Here is a 21,670-nt window from a genome sequence, read left to right as displayed (position 1 = left end):
ACTTCATTCATTCTGCAATATGGCAACAGCCTAAGAAAATGCTTCAGATCTGCCAGCCATATATATAGCCCTCATCCATTTCTTCCCTAGTAGTTCACACAGCAATTTGGATCTGTATAGGAACCAAACTCTTTTGCTTTAGAGAGAGGATATATATCTTCCCAAACGTCCAATTTCATAGCAACATGAGAATCTAGGAAACTCTTGTGATGCGAACCTATAATGTCACATCATGCCTTCAATGAGCTGTAGACACATCAGAAACCCTAACTGTTGTGGTGAAGGAGCCACACTGAAGGCTTAAAAATCTTAAGGAAGTGTTAAGACAAGTTTTGGGGCCAAAACATCAAGATGTATGATAGCTGTGAGTTTAAAGGTCATATTTATTTTCTTATCTTCCCTTTTGTAAGGTACAACTGGTCCAAATGTCTAAGGATAGCCCCAAATCAGTAAAACCTGTATTAAGTTGTATTTGTTCATTCTGAGTTTTCCAAAGTCTTCCAAACTCACTTTGAAAATCATTTTCTCATATATATATATATATATATATATATATATATATATATATATATAAAATGTTCCATCTCCCACATGGAATATTTCCCATTATGAAATGGAAACAGCACCAAAATACTGTGAATTGCTAGAAATTGTTCACTTGACTTTCAGGTTCCAATGAATGCTTTTCTGACAGCTCTTGGTAGCATTTAATTTCTGCAGAGAGTTGAAAAGTCACTTAATACTCAAACAATCTTTGCTGAAAATACCAATAATTTTTTAAACGACAGGCCTTTTGCAAATGGTATATCAAAATCACAATGCCCTGAGACATGGGTAGTTCTCCTGAGTAGCAACACCTTGATTGAATTAGCAGAATATTCATTTAATACTCCAGGAAAATAGATTTGGTTTAAAGCACATGCCAGAACACTCCAGATTGCTTTAGTGATACATATCCTTTCAATCAATCTGTTATCTCTTACACAGTACATCTTGTTTGATCCTGCTCTCTGTTTGTTGTCCTCTATGATCAGGATATTATGGAATTATATGTATGGTTGTGATATGAATTGTGGATGTGGAGAACAAGTCAACACTAAGAAAGTGTCAACACTGCTGTAACAAAAACTTAAGTCTTCCTTTCAAAAAGAGCTGTACACCAATAAGCACTGTAGTATTCAGCTCTTTTCCACACATATTTTGATTTCCAATGTCTAGTCAAGGCAATATCCACATCTACTGATTCCTTTTGAAATAAGAATTTATCAGATAATTGAAAATAGTTCTCAAGACAGTTTAAGAGACACAGCCATGGATCAACTATATGGTCTATCAGAGACTGACATAGAATGTCAGTATCTCTTCCTTTTCCTCCTGTCATGTACCAAAGTGTAGTTTCATCATAAATGAAGAAGAATATTTTGTTTTGCTTGGCATTTCCAGCCATCAGACCTTTATTGGTTGTCCTATAATTTTTCTTGCAAGAAAACTGTACTGGTGGCTCTATTAAGCAGCTTAGTGACCTACAGGAGCCATTCATAGACTATAAGCCAACCAAATTCCCCAGAAATTGCCCGAAGATATTGTTTTTGTAAAGGAAAGCTAGAGCCAGCACATCATAGTGGTTTGAGCATTGAACTACAACTCTGGAGATCAGAGTTCAATTCCCTGCTTGACCATGGAACCCACTGGATGACCTTGGGCAAGTCACATGCTCTCAGCCTCAGGGGAAAGCAACGGAAAACTTCCTCTGAACAAATCTTTGGCAATATTCATCACACATCACCACCTTGCTGCTATGTCTGCCAAGTGTGGTTAGGGACTCCCTTTTCATTGACTGGGAAACCCATCAATAGCTCCCAATCATCAATCACCAATACTTCTCATGTGTAAAACATCACTACTGCAACAGTTGCAATATTGGCAGTCATGTGGTGTCACAGTGTCTTCCTCGCCCTTTTACCCCCCTCACTATTCCCAACTAACCTGACCCCCCTTTTTGTATTTCTTAAAAACAAAACCTTCAATGTCATTAGCAAAAATGCAGAACAGCAGTAAAACTGAAAAATAAAATAAATGAAAGGCATGCTTGATAGGACATAGAGCTGGTAGGTGGGGTTAAAGTGGAATTCAGAAGACAGCATGATGGCGGCAGCAGCCTCAGTCACATGATTGTGAAGACATGTGATAATAGTTGCTTGCTCACATATTGCTACGTTTGTGTTATTGTTATTTAGCATGATTGCAGTGAGAACAGGGCTCACTGTTCTATGACCAATGGCTTTCTGATTCAGTGTCTATCACAATGTTCTGTGGGAGCTACTCTGGAAAAAGTAATGATTATCACACAGCAGGATTCTGAGTTAGCTTTGTCAAATGGGGGTTTTCCTTCTTTTTGTAAAGGAAATTGTGTTTCTGCTTGATTTAATGGAAATCACACACATTGTCTTGTGGGGAAATTCACTTGGAAAGGGTCAGACAACCTATTTTCAAAGCAAAACAGAAAGCCCTGTCTGCTACAAAATACACACAGCGATCTTAGGGTTTTCCCTTGATAATGAATGTCAAAGGAAGTTCTGAAGAAATGTCTGCAAGGCCCCTTTTCTGGCTTTCAGGATCTGTTGTGATGAATAGTGACTCTAAGATACATTTAGATGGTGTGTGCCATTGCCCTTTTCTGAGTCTGAGAGAGTGTGACTTATTCAGAGAATTTCTGTGGCTGAACAAGGATTCAAATTCTGGTATCCAAAAGTTCTAATTCCACACTCAAACTACAACACTACAGTGGCTCTCTATCTAAATATATACTAAATAGATATAGGAACAGGTGTAATATACACCACATCCTCTCCTTTTATTAGACATCTTATCTCAGTGATTGATAGAGGGTCTCTCCTTGTACACCTTTACACCTGGGGGGAGTTATGCAGATATATGAATGAATATACTAAAGTCAGAGCAGAATTCTCAGATCCTTTTCCCACTTATGCAGATTCAGTATCCTGGGCTATGATGAGGTCCCTGGGTAACCACATCTCTAGTAGAATATCTTACACAATACTTTCCAAAACCATTTTTGTACTCTGAGGTGAAGGACAAGATGTCACCATATCCCCATTCCATGCTGAGAAGGCATATGGCCAAGCCCCTTAATCATCTAATACAAGCAGTTATGTGGCAATGCCCTCCACTACACCTGAGGCAGTCCAGGCAGCACGCATTGCTCTGTCCTACAATTGAGGGGAGAAGGTGGAGATGCATGAGAAAGACCTCCCCAGCATCTAATGGCAGCACTGGCTCTAATCTCACTTCATAGCATAAGATCCATGATGTATCATGCATCATGACTAAGGATGGCATCCCTCCTCTGTCAGTAATGGGCTGGATGAGGGAAAACAAGCTGAATCCAGAGAAAATGGAGGTATTTGCAATAGGCACACCAAGTCCAGGGTGGAAATTTGTCAACCAGTCCTAGATGGGGTCACACTTCCCCTAAAGGACAACATTTGCAGTTTGGGAGTACTCCTGGAATCATCTCTACAGTTATCATCCCATGTGGATATGATGGCCAGGAGTGCATGGTACCAACTTCAGTTGATACGCCAACTGCGTCCCTACCTGGACCAAAAAGACATTGAAGAAGTGGTACATGCATCTAGAGTTCTGTAATGCGCTCTACATGGGGCTACCTTTATACTAGGTTCAGAAGCTTCAATTGTTGCAAAATGCGGCAGACAGATTGATCACTGGAACATCTAGATCAGACCATATAACACCAGTATTAAAATCTCTTCATTGGCTGCCAATCAACTTCCAGGCACAGTACAAAGTGTTGGTTATTACCTTTAAAGCCCTACATGGCTTGGGCCCAAGTTACTTGAGGAAACGCCACTCCCTACACAACCCACTCCGCACTCTCAGAACATCTGGGAAGAATTTATTAGAGCATATAAAGACCGTGTTAACAACTTCCCACAGAGCATTCACTGCCGTCACCCCTAAATTGTGAAATGGCTTGTCGGAGGAGATCCGTCTCATCACCACCTTAGATGCCTTTAAGAAGGCACTTAAGATGGATCTCTTCCAGCAGGCCTATCCACTCAATCTGTTATAAGAGAGTCAAAAATGCTCCACCTCCATTTGTAATGGTATGTATTTTAGATGAAGATTTAGTCAATGCATTGAATTGGTAGTGGTGTTACTGTTTTACTGAGTGTATTTTATATGATATTGTAGCTTTTATTATTGTAATGTTGTTTTTATTGTTGTAATCCTGTCTCGATCTGCAGGGAGAGGCGGGAATCAGTACAGTGAGCCATTCCCTTATGCGGGGGATCCGTTTCAGACACACACACCCAGGTAAGGGAAAATCTGTGTATGCTCACGCCCCATAGAAAATAATGGGGCATGTGCATGCGCGTCATTGTTTATATTGCCATGTGGCTTCAACGTAAACAGGAATCCATGTATAGTGCACCCGTGTATGGCGTGGGCACACTGTATATACACCTAATATGCATTTCAAATATATCATGTGGAGCAACCTGTACAGCAGTGGTTGATGATGGCTCTAATGTCTTCAGTTTTTAGTTTGAACTTTAAATGAGCTGCCCATACCTATTTGAAGGGAAACATTCAACACTTTAAAGACCTCCTTTAGAGTGGGTATTAAAACCGAGAGTAAGTTCACCGACACACTAACATCAGAACTGAACTTTCCATTATTGCTAGCCTTCAGCAGAAAGGAAGCAATTCCTTCAAAAGTCCTTTCTGGTTCTTACTGTATTGTACAATTACTGGTCAGTCCCCAATATTCAATTTTTTGGAAAAACAATTAAGCATATGCTGGTACCCCAGCTCCAGGAAATCTTAAACTCTACATTGATAATCTAGATCCATTTCAATCCAACCTAAACCCTAGGTATGGGACAGAGACTGCCTTAGTCACGTTGATGGATAATATATGCCAACAGGCCATTAAACAACAAAGCATATATAAAAGATATAAAACATTTAAAACATATAAAACTTATGGAAATAAATCTATAAAATAGATATTTATAACATACTCATGAAATATACATTTATGTATATACAAAAGCGCTCTCAGATATATTGAATAATATTAAGCCATAAAACACAGAACCAGGGTAGGTATTTACTTGGGCATACGAAATGCAAGAGACTATGCCATGCCGACTTTCATTGTCTCACAAATGCTCATGGACCACAGTCAAGGACAATGAGAAAATTCTATGAGGGACTTTCATGCTGAACCAATGTAGTGCCATGATTTTGGTGTTGGACTAGGACTCCAGAGACCAGACTCTGAATCCCTGCTCAGCCCTGGAAACCCACTGGGTGACCTTGGGCAATTCACTCTCTTTCAGCCTTAGAAGAAGGCAAGAGCAAACCCCCGCTGAAGAAATCTTTCCGAGAAAACCCCTTGATAGTTTCACCTTACGGTTACCAGAAGTTGGAAATGACTTGAAGTCATACAACAACAATAATGTATTCCCTACACTATGGCTGCAGTCATGAAAATGTAGCTATTGTGAATACAAATCAGTCATGGATGCATAGCTCTAAGTTATTCAATTTGTAACCGTGATTGTGAATTCCAGTCTCAGTTGCTTTGTGTAAAATTTCCCAATATTTAAACTATGTGATTTTGCACAGCAAAGGGAGATTATAATTTATAGTAGGTCCAGTTACTATGATGATATGCAAATAGTTTCTAGGCACTTAAATGTCTAATTACCACCCATACCAATGGTCATCCACTCTTTATTCCTGTCATGAACACTTGGTGATAAATGAGGTGAGAACATTGTATTAAAAACCTGTAAAGGTGTCTTGTCCTCCCTCCAACTCCTTTTTTTTTCCTTGATAGATTGATGATGCTGTAGAAGACAGGGGTGGGGATCTTAGACATGACTCACAACATCCTTATTAGGATGACAGGCTATTTTCCTTCTCTCCTTTCTGTTGGTCATCCAAATTGGAAGAAAAGTGGATCTGAGAAAAGCCAAGCACACACTAGTGGATTTTTGACAGGCTTATGAGGCTTTTCTAATATTTTATAATGATCGCTCCTAGGGCTTTTATAAAATCCCTAAGGTAAGCAGACCACCTCATTGCTTGAAAGACAACTTTATGTTTCTCTCCTGTTTCATTCCTCTACACTTTTATCTAGTCTATATGTATAGGGCAATAAATTCCTCCTTGTCACCGGAACAACTGTACCAGATGGGTTTTGTGATGCTACTAATACACAAACACTGCTACAAGAATGCTAAACACATTTACTTTAGCAAGCTTTTGAAAACTGTCATTCTAAACATGCTTTTGTGTTGGAAAGCTTGAAGATTTTAGAGTGTCTTGTTTAATACTGTGTCATTATTTAGTCATGTTGGCGTATTTTGGTCCTGAATATAAGCCACTTTATATAATTTATAGAAAGACAGGATATCCATGTACATGATACATAAATAACGAAAAGCATTCACTCTCTCTCTCTCTCTCTCTCTATATATATATATATATATATATATATATATATATACACAACTAAAGACAAAGCAAATCAGCCTTATGAAGTTGCTTTGCTCTTGTATCCTTTCTCATGAATAATGATGCTCAGTGATGCTACTCTAGCTATGCTGCATCCTGCTTTCTCTGCCAGAGAGCAGCATCAGCAAACAGCCAAGGACAGAACACCTTAAGTATGATGCAGTGACAAGTGTGAAGCTCTAACTCAAGAAGAAATCAGAGATATGAACATACACTCCTTCTATGATATCAAGGTAGCACTATCAATCCATCATTTTCCAGACTAATACAATGTGCCACAAGTGTGAAACACGAACTACAAGTATGAGCAGAACATGTTTTGTATATACCATATGAAAAGCATTACCCAGAAATTCAACATTTATAATTGTTTTCATTTTTATGTCTGAATTTTTACTTTTCACTACTAACTAGCTGTTGTACTTTTCTCTTCTCTGTTATGTTTTAAATGGTTTTAAACCTGTTTTTTATTCAATGCTTTTTGAATCAGATTTAATTGTTTACATGATTTTTTTCACTATTGGTCTGTTGTAATCTATGCTGACCAAATGGTGAGATATAACAAACAAACAAACAAGTTTTATACATTTTCCTGTCTTTAGAAGATAGGCCACGAAAATTAAGCAATTTCACCCCAGATGATATATAGGTATATTTTACATTTTTTTTCTTATTTAATTCCATGGGCAGCCATGCAAAATGGATAAAGGATAATAGATTGTGGCTGGAATTCTACACGAGCTACTTATTTACATAACCAGTTATGAAGTCTGCATGTGCTACTTAGGTACAGTAAGTAGTGTCTCCTGGCCCAACTCCTCCAATCCTAAATTTCTAGGCAGCAGCCACTGTGAGCGATGGAGGTCTGTTCTCCTGTCAAGCAGGAAGTAGCACACCCTCCCATCAGCAATTTCCAGTGCAACAATCAGAAGCAGAATCCTTGATGCAATCCCTCCTTACGCTGGAGATTGCTTATAGAAAGTAGGTGGAATTGCCAATCTGTTTCATCCTGATCAACAGACCTCTTATGCTGACAGTGGCTTCTGCCCAGTAAGGCAGGATTTGGGGATTTTAACAATCTCTATGTATTCCCTATACTACTAAATATATAGGGATTATGAATATGAGTCGGGACAAAATTACGAATGCATAACTTTAGGTTGTGCATCTGTAACTGTGTTTGTGAATTCCAGCCAAAAGTTCCACACATGGTGTAATTTCCCCCAGTCTTTATCTTGTCTTCATATTGGAAGGAATTCATGTATTACTCTTGTTCCATTCTACCATGCAAAGCACATGGAGGGGGGGAGGAGGAAGAGGAGGAGGAGGTGATGATGATGATGACGACGACGACAACGACAACGACAACGATGGACAGGAGTTACTGAACTGAGGTGTGTGCCCTGCACTTGGATCTCTGGCTCATGATCAGACATATATGTAGGAAAACACACAAGGATTTCTGTAAACATTTGAAGTGATGAATGCATCCATTTGTTTCTACATTATAAATCTGTTGTGAATATTGTAGTGTATTTGCCAAACAGAAAGACAGAACAACTCATAAGAACTGCTTTTGCAACCTATCTTAGGAAAAACAGGGAGGGGTGAGTATATAAGGGCTTCGGCAAAGTTTAAAACTGTAGATTTTACTGTTGGCATAGATACCATCTGTAGTCCCTGAAGACTAGCACATACAATTACACTAGAAACAGCTGCTTCTGTGGACTTAAGCTGTCTTCCATGGAGGGGAAAATGCATTATATATTGAATCTAAAAGAGATTACAAAGCAAGTTGAATCTTTCTTTTCCTAGATACTTGAGACCAGAAGTATTTTGGATTTCAGATTTATTTATTTTTTGGATTTTGGAATATTTGCATATACATAATGAGATATGGAAATGGGACTGAAGTCTAAACATGAAATTTATTTTTGTTTCATGTATACCTTAAACATGTACAATGCATATAAAGTCATTTTATACCTATTTTTAATAATTTTGTGCATGAAACAAAGTTTATGTTTCTCTCCTGTTTCATTCAGCAGAAAGCAAAAGGTGTCACAATCTTAGCCACTCATGTGGACAATTTTGGATTTTAGAATATTTTGGATTTCAGAATTCTGGATAAGAATACTCAACCTCTGCAATAAAACTACGATACTATAGCAATAAGGATCTGGCATAAATCCAGTTAAATGAAGCCATTTAGAGGCAAGCACTAGATATTAGGTGTGACATTGCATCATTATCTCAATTTTCCTTGATTTTAGAAGCAGGTATTTAGAGATATCCAAACAATCAAATAACTACTGGTGCATATACAGTCATTATAAGTACTACTTCACTTTGTCACTGCATGAAATGTTCAGAAAGGGCTCAATTATATCTTTGTTTGTAAACTGTTTATTTGACTGACACCACACACACACACACACACTACACAGAAAGAAAAGTTCAAGTTATTTGTCCTTTGCCACTTTTAAGGAATATTGGAGGCAACAATGACTTCTAATATCTGCCATAATATATTGACATAAAGGAAATATTGGCAAGGAAATTATCTTCGTGTTATACCAATGTTCTCTCTATGTGTGTATAGATCAGGGGTAGGCAACCTGCGGCCCGCGGGCTGGATGCGGCCCGGCGAGGCCTTGGGACCAGCCCCAGCCTGGTCCTGCCGCCGATTGCCGCCGGGACCTTTGGGGGGCAATTGTCTATAGAAGCCTCAGAAACATGCATTTATATTAACATTTTTTAAAAAATCAGCAATTTTTTTCGCGTGTCCTCCATTTTTTAAAAAAAAAGTGTCTTCCATTTGAAAATTTTGTCCTACATTTGTCCTGGTTTATTTATATATTCATTTTTTTAAAAAAAAATTATTTAATTATTTATTTTTTGGCTTCGGCCCCCCAGTTGTCTGAGGGACAGCAACCCGGCCCCCGGCTCAAAAAGATTGCCTACCCCTGGTATAGATAGACAGACAGACAGATAGATGCAGGTATAATAATTTTACACAGTCAGTCCAAACATAAGAATCCTCTTTTTCCTCCCATGCTGATAGGAAGTAGAATGTGACCCAATTGAAGAGGGCACCCATTGATCACCTTCAAGCTCCTCCTAATAGAATTCTCCATTGTGATCTTCCTTACAGATTGTGGACTACAAATCCCAGAAGCTCTATCCATTGCCCATGTTGGTTGAGGCTGATGAGAACTGAAGTCCAAAACATCAGGAAACTGTCATTTTGTAGAGAGTTGGTTTATCACGGACATTTTATCTATCATATTTTTCCCCATTCAGACAAACTTTAAATTTCCACGGGGGATATGACACATTGCCTGTAGGGGATTGGTATACAATAAATTCTCTGTAACTCATGTTGTATATTAGAGAATATTTTTTATGTATAATACATGACTTATGAAAAAGATTTTGAAATGTGGGTGATAGACAGAATGGAAAAGCATATTCAATTGCATGGCAGAGTACAGTTATACATATCATCTGGATGGACATAGATGAATTGTGGCCCTGCAGATAGTCTTCACCTCTCAGAAACTGTATCCAGAATAGCCATTTGTAAGAGATTATGGAAACTGTAATTCAAAACATCTGTAGGACCAAAGGTTCCTTACATCCATTTTATTCAGTGCATAAGCTAAAGTGTATCCAATATTTTTGTCAGTATCTCCCCAGTGAATCTTCTGAATGTGGAGAAAATTAAAGGGACAGAATGTCTGGATCAATTATTTCAAATCTCCTACTCATCAGACTCGAAGAGAGTGCTCTTTATTTTGGTCCTAACTAGTTCTGTGTGCCTCTGAAATGATGCAGTTGCTTCTTTCTTTCTTTCTTTCTTTCTTTCTTTCTTTCTTTCTTTCTTTAGTCCTATGCAGTATTTCAGAACCAGCTTCAATCAATAAAAAGAGTAATCAAGATGTTCCATTGGGTGGTAAATTCATTTTCTGATTTTGGATGTTTCTAGGATAAGACAGTAAATCATTTTAAAAATGGCCACTTAATTTCACATCTAGAGCAGTATTCTGTGTCTGTGTAGCTAGTTGTTGTTGTTTATATAGCACCACCAATGTACATGGTGCTTTACGAATAGAATAAAACATTTGTAACTATTTCAATATAAAATACTAAAATACAATGCAAAAAAAGCCACACACAGAAACACAAAATGTAGAATAAAACAACATAGTCAGTACAGATAATTACAGTAAAAATATAAAGCATGGTGACATGACATGGCTTTACAAAATGAAAGCATTCTGATGCTTTTACAGTAGTGGACCAAACATATGTTGCACAACCTAGTGCAACTTACAGGACAGAAAATGCACTACATTGAGTACAGCATGTCCCGTTGAAACTATTGTACAAGGGGGGAGGGAGAGAAATACTGATACTGCAGTACCAGAGAACAAACATACATTCAGTTTCCATGTGACTGAAAAAGAGAAAGCCATTATGTCAATACTTCACCATCTCTTTTTCCAATGACTTTGAATTTAACCACAAATGTGTTAAGGAAAAAGCAACATGGGATATACAGTGAATGAAATAAAACATGTATGTGAGAGTCAGGGTGACTCAGCAGAAGCAAGTAAGAGCCACACAGGTGTAGAAGGTAATGCAATTAGCAAGTCCTAAATGCCAAGGACAGAAATGCAAAGTGGATAATTGAACACACCTGAGAATTGTTAAGTGGTCAAGGCTGAGATGATGAAATCATTAATTCTGGGTAGAAACAAGAGAACCAATGAGAATGGATGTACACGCCCACTGGGTGGATACTGACAAGAGTGGGTGGTATGATCCAAGGACTATAATAATGGCTATGAATCCCAATGTATTTTGTGGGTAGTAGTAGTGGGTAGTAGTGGATAGTAGTGAGGAGTTGTGTTGGATAGTTTTGGAGCTGTATATAGTAGAATAAAGTAGATCTTTTATATAAGACTACTGAGTTGTCTGGTGTCTTGAGTGAAGATACAAGAGCCAGCTGGATCCTGAAGAAGTGGGAAGACTTCTGTGGAAGCAAGAGTGAGAAGGCTTGGAGAGTTTGTCAGGGTCTTCAGCCTATTCTCTGTAACTCTGCTGCTTTAGAGCAAAGCTTTAACCACTGGCCAAAACTGGTCAGCGCCGGTGCGTAACAAGGTGGTGAGTTCGAGCCAGAGGTGAAGAGCTACAACTCCCATCATCCCTGACATGTTCTGTATTACCAGAGTGGAAGACCATACCCATCCAAGTGCTAATGATGGCATAGGCCCAGACAGTATAAATTGGCTAAATTATGGATTGAAATCATAATAGTTGTTAATTAAAAAAACAATTTCTTGCATTGTGCTTTTGTTAACAAAACTCCTATGTTACAATGTATATTTATTATTATTATTACTTATGAATACACACACACACACACACTATAGCGTAGACACCCACTTGTTGTTCAATGATGCTTTACATAATACAGTAAAATCCAGCTAATGCTCATATAATACAATCAGCTCATTTACACTGGATTTCTCTTTTTTCAGATTTCACCCATTTTTCCATTACAAAAGTCATGCTATTTGATAAATTTTTATGAGGAACTAGCACAAGATAAAATCAGGAATATGAAATAAGGCAGACACCATGCAGCCCTCCCTAAATAGTTCTGCAAGCTCTTGTCCAGCCTGACCTACTTGCCAATTTAAACGATTAAATCCCACAAAGGAAATATTGGATTACCAAAAAGACTAGGCTGGCCTTATGAAGGCTAATTTACTTGTTTTATGTGGGCTGAATAAATTCAAGCAGTTGCAATGACACATATCTAACCCCAACAAAGAATTTTGACTATAAAAATGTTCTTTATGAAATAACTAAGAACATCATGTGAATCCTCATGGGAAAAGAGTCCCTTAATCAGATAATATATAATGACCAGATAGAATGGGACTACAGAAGGTGCGGGCATAAAGAAGGGCATATATACACATTAGAAAACTATCATGGCTTCTCTGCTGCTTCTATTATACAGTTCAAATCTGATGGCTGTTTCTAATGTCATGGTAGATCCTCATGAGCCCCCTTCACATGTTGTTCACAGGACTGCATATCCACATGACAAAGAGATAGTGGGACAAAGAATCACTATCAATTCATCCTCCCATAAGGGTATTTTCTGTAGCAGTCTCCAAGGTTTGTATGTATGGACTGGTTAGGTGAGATATTCTTCTGCTGTAGCAATCACTTGCTACTGGGCAATCCCCCTGAGCTGCTAATGTTGGTCCCAGGCAATTTGTTGATTGTACCCCCAATTCATTGTGCCCTGGTAAGAGCCAGAGTGGTGTAATGGTTTAAACACTGGATTTTCCCCATGTTGAAATGCAAGGTGTATCTATACTGTGGAAATAATGCACTTTGACACTACTTTAGGTGCTGTAGCTCCATCCTATGGAATCCTAGGATCTGTGGTTTTACAAGGTATTTCACCTTCTTTGACAAAGCATGATGGTGCCTCAAAAAACTACAAATCCCAGAATTCTATAGGATGGAACCACGACAGTTAAAGAGATGTCAAATTGCATTATCTCTACAGTGTAGATGCACCCTTAGATTCCTGAATAGATTTTTTTTTCCTACAAAAAGTAGTACTAAAATTTTTTTTAACCACATATATTGCCTCTCCATGAGAGCTTAATGTATTTTTACAAAGTACAGTTAGGGTCATAATAAGAGTTAGCAATACTGCAGGAAAAAAGGGGGCGAATGAACTATAGTCTTACAATTGTCATTTTTAGACACAGTGGTACCATTCCCTGTTGCAGAGAGGCCTTCACTACTCTCTTTACCCAATCAGCCATTTCCTCTGGCCAGGCATCCAGTGTACACATAGTGGAAAACATCTCTACCAGTATCCGTGCACAATTTGGGGCAATGCAACCTAAAAATATTCACCGCTGCTCACTGATGTAGACTTGAGTTGAATGATTTGGTCTCAAGTCAGACTCAGGTCACATCAGTGACTCGATTGAACTCCATTGGTCAATAAACAACACACTGATTTGACTTGACTCACAACTTATATATTTTTAGCGATTGTCTTGCAGGCATCATCACTTCGAGCAGTAGGCAAGATCCACCCCCTGCAAATGCTTTGGGTAATAGACTTGAGTTCCAAGCAGACCTTGACTCCCGCCTCAAGCCCATTGCCTAACATGTTTGCTGTTTTTCTTCAAGGAATGCACAGTGCCTCCTTTTTTTTGTTAAAAGTTGGCTACCATACATGAGAGTTTACTTGAGACCTGACCTGAAAGTATCTTGCAAGGACTTGAGACTCAACTTGAGACTTAAGGAAAGAGACTTAAAACTTGATTTGAGACTTGGAAGATTTTCATACCTGCCTGCATCACTACTAAAACATCAACTGAAACTTCGCTCAAAGGTGGAGGAAGAGTGTGTGTCTGGAAGCCAGGCGTGCTTCCTCAATCGTCAGGGAATTGTCACTCCCTGAATCTTTCCTGGGGATTGGATTTCCTATGAACGCAAAGTTTGTGTTCATAGGAAATCCGCTCCCCTGGTGATGATTCAGGGATGCTAGAGGGAGTGATGATTCCCTAACGAGTGAAGAAGCGCACCTGGCTTCCAGACACATGCACTTCCTCCATCTTTGAGCAACATTTCATGAATGTTTTAACAGTGATGCAGGCAGGTATGGAAATCTTCTTGGAGTAAAAGACTTGAATACATCACTGCTGCTGCTCAACAAGCAAGCACCAAAATTACATCTACTAGGGCTGTATTAACTGTAGTATCTAAGGCAAAGTTCATCCAAGCTCGTCCAAGCAATTTTACCTGCAAAGTGCCATGCAGACTGTTAACAGTAAGCTGCCAAGTGGTGTATATTCTCTTCTCATGAATTCAGTAGGCCTTTGGTCACTTGAAGCAGCTATTTAGATGAACCTGAACAGAGGTAATAACAGCAGAAAAATATTCATTTTCTTAGCACCATGATGGACTGGCCTTTTTATAAGCTCTAGTCCATGTCTGGTTGGACTTACTTTGACTTTTCTGACATAGTCACTTGTAGTCAACACCCCTCTCACTGCATCACCAGAAGCCCATTAGTAAAACAGGAGGTTAGACTTGTTCTACTCTATGACAGGGTATGTTCAAGAGCAATTGTGTTCTCTGCTCAGGTCATTTTCTTATGAAGTAACTCTGCTTTTACTTCCTAGTTCCTAGCCTTGGTATAAACCCCCATCGGGTAGTGGCACTCCCACCACTGGTGTCATCCAGGCTGGGGGGCTTCCAGAAGGATTGCTGAGGGAGTGGCGACAGCCAAAAGGGTGCACTCACCCTACTCTTTCACTATGGTGGCATCCTCCTCTTGAGTAGGATACATCTGTCATAGTGACACATGGAGGGCCATGCTCACCCTTGTCCTTCACTGTAGTGGCAGCCTCCTTCTCATGAGGAAGCTATTATGGCAGTGAAGCCTGGAGGGGCACACCTGCCCCTTCTCACCCCACAGCAAGAGGACAGCTCAACCAGATGTCACCCTTCTCCTGGGGTGTCACCTGGCACAGGTCACACTCCCCACACAATCCTAGTTATGCCATTGCCATTGCCTAAAACACTTCCTAGCCTAAACGCTGTACTGTAACACACTTGCTCCCATATGTGAAACAAACACATCTAACAACAGCAGCTCTAGCTGGATGATACATTTATCTTCCATTGTTTTACACTCTAACAGTTCTGAGGCTATTGCCAAACTGCAGAAATAAATCAGTTTAACACCACTTTAACTGTCATGACTCCATCCAGTGGAATCTTGGGATTTGTAGTTTGATGATGTTTTCAGCCTGGTATGTCAAGAGAGCTCTGGTGCCTCACCAAACTACAAATCCCAGTATTCCATAAGATGGAGCCATACCAGTTAAAGTGGCATCATTTATTTCTGCACTGTGGATACACCCCTAGGGAGCTGTTTCTCTTTGCAGAGTGTAGTGGGGTTTTTTTCCTTTAAAAAGTGATTCTTTTAGGATTTGGAGATGATAAACACTGCAGTGGATGAAAGGTTTTAATCAGTTTATTGTTACAGCAGGCAGATCTTAAGATATAAAAAGTGCAGTTAATAGAAACCTACAAAACCCTCTAAGTAAATTTACTCCTCTGTTCAGCTGTTGGGAGTCCTTGGAGACAACAGCAGAGATACTCCAGACCATGAGTGTGCAGCATCCACACTGACTGTCCTAGCCTGCATTGATCTTCCAGAAGCTGAACAGAGAATGTGAGACTATCCACTGCTTTTTCTTTATTCTTTTCATATATACTTTTCTGTACAAGGTGTCAGTAAAGTTTTAAACCTTTCCCACAAGTGTGGGGATTGTTCTCAATCCTAAAAGAATTTCTTGTCCTTGGCAAAACAATTAGTTTTGTGAGAAAGCTATAGGCCAAAGCCATATTCCAGAATGGCCATGTGGTAATGCTTCCCCAGTGCTTCAAGTATTGAACTCAGTAACCTCACCAGTGTTATGAGAAGCTAAATTGGTTGAATCTAGAGGCTCTGTTCTCAGTTCTATGTGGAAGTATATGCAAGTTTGGGGATAAGGGAAAAGTGGGGCTGAAGGTGGTAGCAGGATTAGGATGGATCTTGCTTACTGTGCTCCAATGTGTGCTGGAGAAATATGTGATCACTCAGGGGCAGACACAACAGCAAGCCCATGATATGTGTCCTCAAGGATCAACAAGCTCCCCTGCAGGAGGCATTAGAAGGCGGGGGGGGGTAGAACTAACAGGTTTATATCTAGTATAAACCATGCTCAAAGTAATTGCTTCGGTTTTTCACACTGGACTGTGGAACACATAATTGGGGAAAAGAGGTCTCCATCTCAAGTTATATTTGTGCACTCCATATTTCACCTTGCCAGTTTCAAGGTGCTGATGAGGCTTGCCTTGGCAATGGATATTTGAATTTGCTGCAAGAAAATCCATGGGGTAATTTAAATGGAAAGGAAGAAAATCTATCTATGATAACACACTGTTCTTGAGGCAGCCTAGCCATGTAAGAGGAGGAGATCAGGGAATGTAGTCTCTTCAAACCATGTGACTTTCCTAAATTATAACAAAAAAATATTACAATTCTTCTTGAATATCTTTACTTACTTCTCATTTTTATATCTAACCCTTTCACAACTAATATCAGGAATAATCATTTGTATTATAATGAATGGAGTTTTTTTTGATACATATCTATGATGAACTACCAATATGTAGGTGCTTCCTATATTTTATTATTTTATTATATCATCAGGAACAATCATTTTTACTATAATCAATTGAGGTTTTTGCTACATACATATGAAGAACTACCTATATGTAGGTGCTTCACCTATTTTATTATATATCCAGATCACTGACATTTATCTGGGAGCCTCAGTTTTTACTACTGTAGTTAAAAGCATAAAGCAGAAGGAATCTTGGCCCCTCGTGGCTATGAAAGAATCCTCCGGCAACTGGGCAACTGTGCTTTGGACAGTATGAAAGATCTTCAAATGCTTGTTATTTTTCTCCTGAGCAGATCTTTGGCTATGTTGAAGTTTCATTACTATTTATATTAACCTGACCAAAATTGGGTTCTAGCAATTTTTGAAACCAATTTGTTTTATCAACACATAATTTTTATTTATTAGGGTTTGACATTATAATTATACTGTACCTCCACTTGAACATATATTTAATTTTAAAATATATAAAAATTGAATATATACTTTGAGAAGAATTTTTTTAAATGTGGCCAACCGACTGACTCCCAGACTTTGACTTTTTTGCTCTGCTGCATTTCACTGAAAAATGGTGTAAGACAATTTTTGCTTCCATATATTACATTGATGGCAGGAGGGGTGATGGTCCTTCGATGGCAAACCAATAGATTTCTTGGCACGGTTTAAACCCAGACGGTTTTTTTTTTTTTTTGGGGGGGGGGGGTATTAATAGAAAAAAAACACCTGTATATAACAAGTGTCTAAAATTGGAGTAGTTATAAACAAGTATGACAGCACCACAGAATGTCTACCTTGTGGATCTAGTTGTGTGTGATTTGTGCAACAAAATATGACTCCTGTGGATTAAAATGTCCTGTCTAGCCCTCATGGATGAAGGTTAACTACATGTTAAAATATAAAGGGCCCTCCTTGGCGGTCTTTAAACAGAGGCTGTCCATCTGTCAGGGATGCTTTGATTTGGATTTCCTGCATGGCAGGGGGTTGGACTGGATGGCCCTTGGGGTCTCTTCCAACTCTATTATTATATGATTCTATGAATTTCAAGTCATATTTTAGGAAGAGTTTTTTTTAAAAAAAACAGCTTTCATGTAAATACAATTGAACAATATCCCCTATTTGTGGATTCTTTTATTCACAGAAGGTTTGATCCAGACTTAATCATATGTAGAAAAGCCTTATTGAAATAAGAAGCATTTCATATAAGTTTAGCTGTACTGAGTTCTCTAATCAGATGTGGACCTAACTCTTTCTTTTCACCAACTCAAAATCTCTCTCCCCATTCCCAACTCTCTGATGCTTTTGTTGTGGTAGGGGATAGAATTTTTCTCCTTTGGAAAAATAATCTTCTCAAACCTTAATAAAACATTTTTAAAATTTATGTAAACAATAAAAAAGGGGACAGAAGGAAATACTTAGGCAGTACAATTTGATAAAACTTCTCAGAAGAAAGCCCACATTTGGTCAATGGGATTCCTTCCCAAATTGGTGTGTGTAGGATTGCAGCCTAGTCACACCCTTTTTTGTTTTAATTTTTTAAAATCATGTAGAGGGAGAATACTTCCAATCCCTACTTACCCTGCACTGTTACGGCACATTGTCTTGAATTAGAACAGCACCCACACAGTCAGTATGGTAACACTTGCCTTTGCCTTCACTGTTCTGTATAAAATGTGTTCAATAAAAATGAGAGGGCAAAAACAAGGGAGTGGAGTTTTACAATCTTATTCACATGAAGTTAATGGAATGGAACTATGAGCAAGGTCTGGATCAGCTGCATGAACTTAGATGTTGTTATATCCCACATAAATTTCTGCTTTTAAAAACAAGTTCTGCATTGTGTAAGTCAATGTACATATGTATGAATTTGTAATGATTGCTGCTACTACTATTACCATTATCAACATTATCACCACCACAGTAGTATTCTTCTATCCCTCATAAGAATTCAGGGAAATGTGAATTTAGTCTAATTCTTGCAATAGTTGGTTATAGTTACAGCTACCCAAGGTGGGAAACATGTAGCCCTTCTTACGCTGTTGGACTTCAATTCCTATTGGCTCTATCCAATATAGACAATGGTGAAGGATGACAAGAACCACAGCTTGACAATACCTAGAAAGGCATACACTTCCTGTCCCTGGAGTAGCCCAAATTCAGCTTCATGGATGAGCAGGGATTTGAATCTAAGGGTGCATTTACACTATAGAAATAGTGCCATTTTACACCACTCTAACTGCCAGAGCTCCATCTGACATAATCCTGGGATTTGTAGCTTTGTGGTGCACCAGCATTCTTTGGCAGAAAAGGTTAAAACTTTGCAAAACTGCAAACCCATGATTCTAAAAGATGGAACTACAGCTATTTCTGGAAACCTATAGTACAGACGTATTGTAGGCTTCCAGAGTCTAATACTGTATGACACAGTGGCTTCTAGGAATAAGCTGCCATCAACATAACCGGTCCCCATCAAAGTGGAGTAGTAAATCTATTCCAATTTTGGTTTGAACATTCAAAGAAACAACCCAAAAATTTGTTGCTGAACCTTATTTCCAAAATACATTCAATAGTTTGGATAACTCCTTTAAATTTTAGACAAAAAGTGAGACTGATTCACTGCCCAAGTGAGGTGAAGCCCACCCTCTGCCACTGTCAAAAAGTCTGTGTTTTCTTCTCGGCTGAACTGCAGGATGGCCCTGGCAGCATTTCACTTTCTTTTCTGAGGTTTAAAGTATTATAACAATTAATAATGTCTAGTTCAGAAACCTTCAAAATCTACACAGTAGATTCTATTTACTTCAGAATTAGACAGGAGGGAGGAAAAAAAGATTTTAAAATTGGCTTCCCTTTTTGGATCAAATGTAGGCAGCTATATAAATTACAGGGAGAGAGACTGCAATGCCATAACACCTGATTTATGCATTTTATTGGGTATTACTGATACACTTTAAATTATGAAAATAATATATATTCCAGATTTAATGCCTAGCCTTGACGAATGAATGGAACTGTCAGCCAAGTGCTACAAGAACTTGTGGGGGGAGAGACATAAAATACCTGAAGGGGGGAAATGTAAATGTCTGTTTCACAGATGACTTATCAAGCATCATTTGTCTTAAGCAGAAACTGCTTTAACCATGAAAAATTCTTCATAATGTAAACTGCTGTCACATGGTAAATTATAAGGAAATCTATGGGGGAATAAGACTTTAACAAATTTATATTTTGTTTTTATATGGCAATTTGTTATAATTTGGCCTCACTTAGGGAGATGCAGAAAAATGCGCTCTTGGATAATGGGAGACAAATGATTCCTTCTCACCAATGCACCGCTGTTCCAAAAGAAGCTGCATTAGTCCACTTTCTGCCTGTCTTACCTCTCTTAAAAGCACAGAGGTCCAATCATGGCCACAGATTTAAACTAGGTGGAAAATGAACATTCCCATGGCTATGACAAACTCTTGCACTGTGCCCAAAAATGGTTGGCATAAACTGTTACTTTTTTTTTTTTTTTTACTTTAAGCCACAAAAATAAAATCCACAGAGAAAAGTGCCAGTCATTTTATGTATTTTTTTACAGTGCCTAATATTATTATATATTTTTTCTCATTTATTAATTTATTTGGATATTACTATTCAAATTCCTTTTTAAGTCATTTAGACATGAAATCAAACTTAAATAAAAAAAATTTTTTGCTATTATTCCCCTTCATTTTTATTTCCCATTAATTTTTATGGAAACCCCAAATACAGTGAGCTCTTGGTATCTGCTGGAGTTTGGTACCAAGACCTTCAGTAGATACCAAAATTCATGGATGGTCGTCCCATTAAATACAGTGGCATAGTAAAATGGTGTCCCTTCTATAAAATGGCAAAATCAAGATGTTCATTCTGAATGGCATAACACTTTCAGGCATTCAATTACTCTTTTATCAGGGACGTAGCCAGGATTTTGGGAAGGGGGGGGGGGTCCAGACTAAGTGCCACCATTATAATGGGGCTTGGGTGCAGCGGCACAGCAGCACACACCATTCGTTTTATCTAACGGAAGGGGGGTCCGGACTCCAAGAACCCCCCCTTGGCTATGTCCCTGCTTCTATGGAATCAGACAAAAGAAGTATTAGATGGGTATGGGAATGAAACATCCTTTTTTTTAAACAAGGGTATTTTTTTTTAAAAAAAAACTGCATTTGGGGCCACAGCATGTAGTTGCCACAGCCCCGATCCAGTGAGGAAAGGGGCAACTGTAGGCCACTCCAAAGGGGCAGTCTGTTAAGTCCCAAAATTACCACAGCCAACACTGGTAATCATCATCAGTTGCTTTTAAGTCTTCCACAAATCCCTTTCCTTGACATTGGGGCCAGCTGGTGCTCTGCAGTAAAAAGGCTTACCAGACACTAGGAAACTTTTAAAATCATACTTACATTTTTGATTGGGTAATTTGTCCCCTCATCCATTAACAACTTGCCATGGAGGGGGACTGCCCTAATAATGACCACACAAAATCTCAATTAGAAGGTAAAAGTCCACGGCTTTATTGACAACAGCTGTAATGTAGGGTTGGCCCACAAAGCATGAGATCTGGATCTGTCATCGACCAATCCATTATTGATTGATGAACACTTTCCTTGGTCATAGCCAAGCTTCAGGATGACAAAACGGATGACTGGTTAATCGCCATTCACATCTCCAGTAACCAGTTGATTGCATATGCAATCACCCTTGTCACCAGGGACACTGATTTGATGCTGCCCCCACAATGGCAACACTGCAACCTTCTCAGCACCAGATCCAAGACCTAGGCTATCACCACT

Source organism: Sceloporus occidentalis, unplaced genomic scaffold (genome assembly GCF_023333645.1).
Source record: "Sceloporus occidentalis isolate IW3139 unplaced genomic scaffold, rSceOcc1.0.p SCAF_5, whole genome shotgun sequence".
In the NCBI taxonomy this organism is placed as follows: Eukaryota; Metazoa; Chordata; class Lepidosauria; order Squamata; family Phrynosomatidae; genus Sceloporus; species Sceloporus occidentalis.
The sequence above is the reverse complement of the archived record's forward strand: the minus strand, read 5'-3'. Positions refer to the sequence as shown.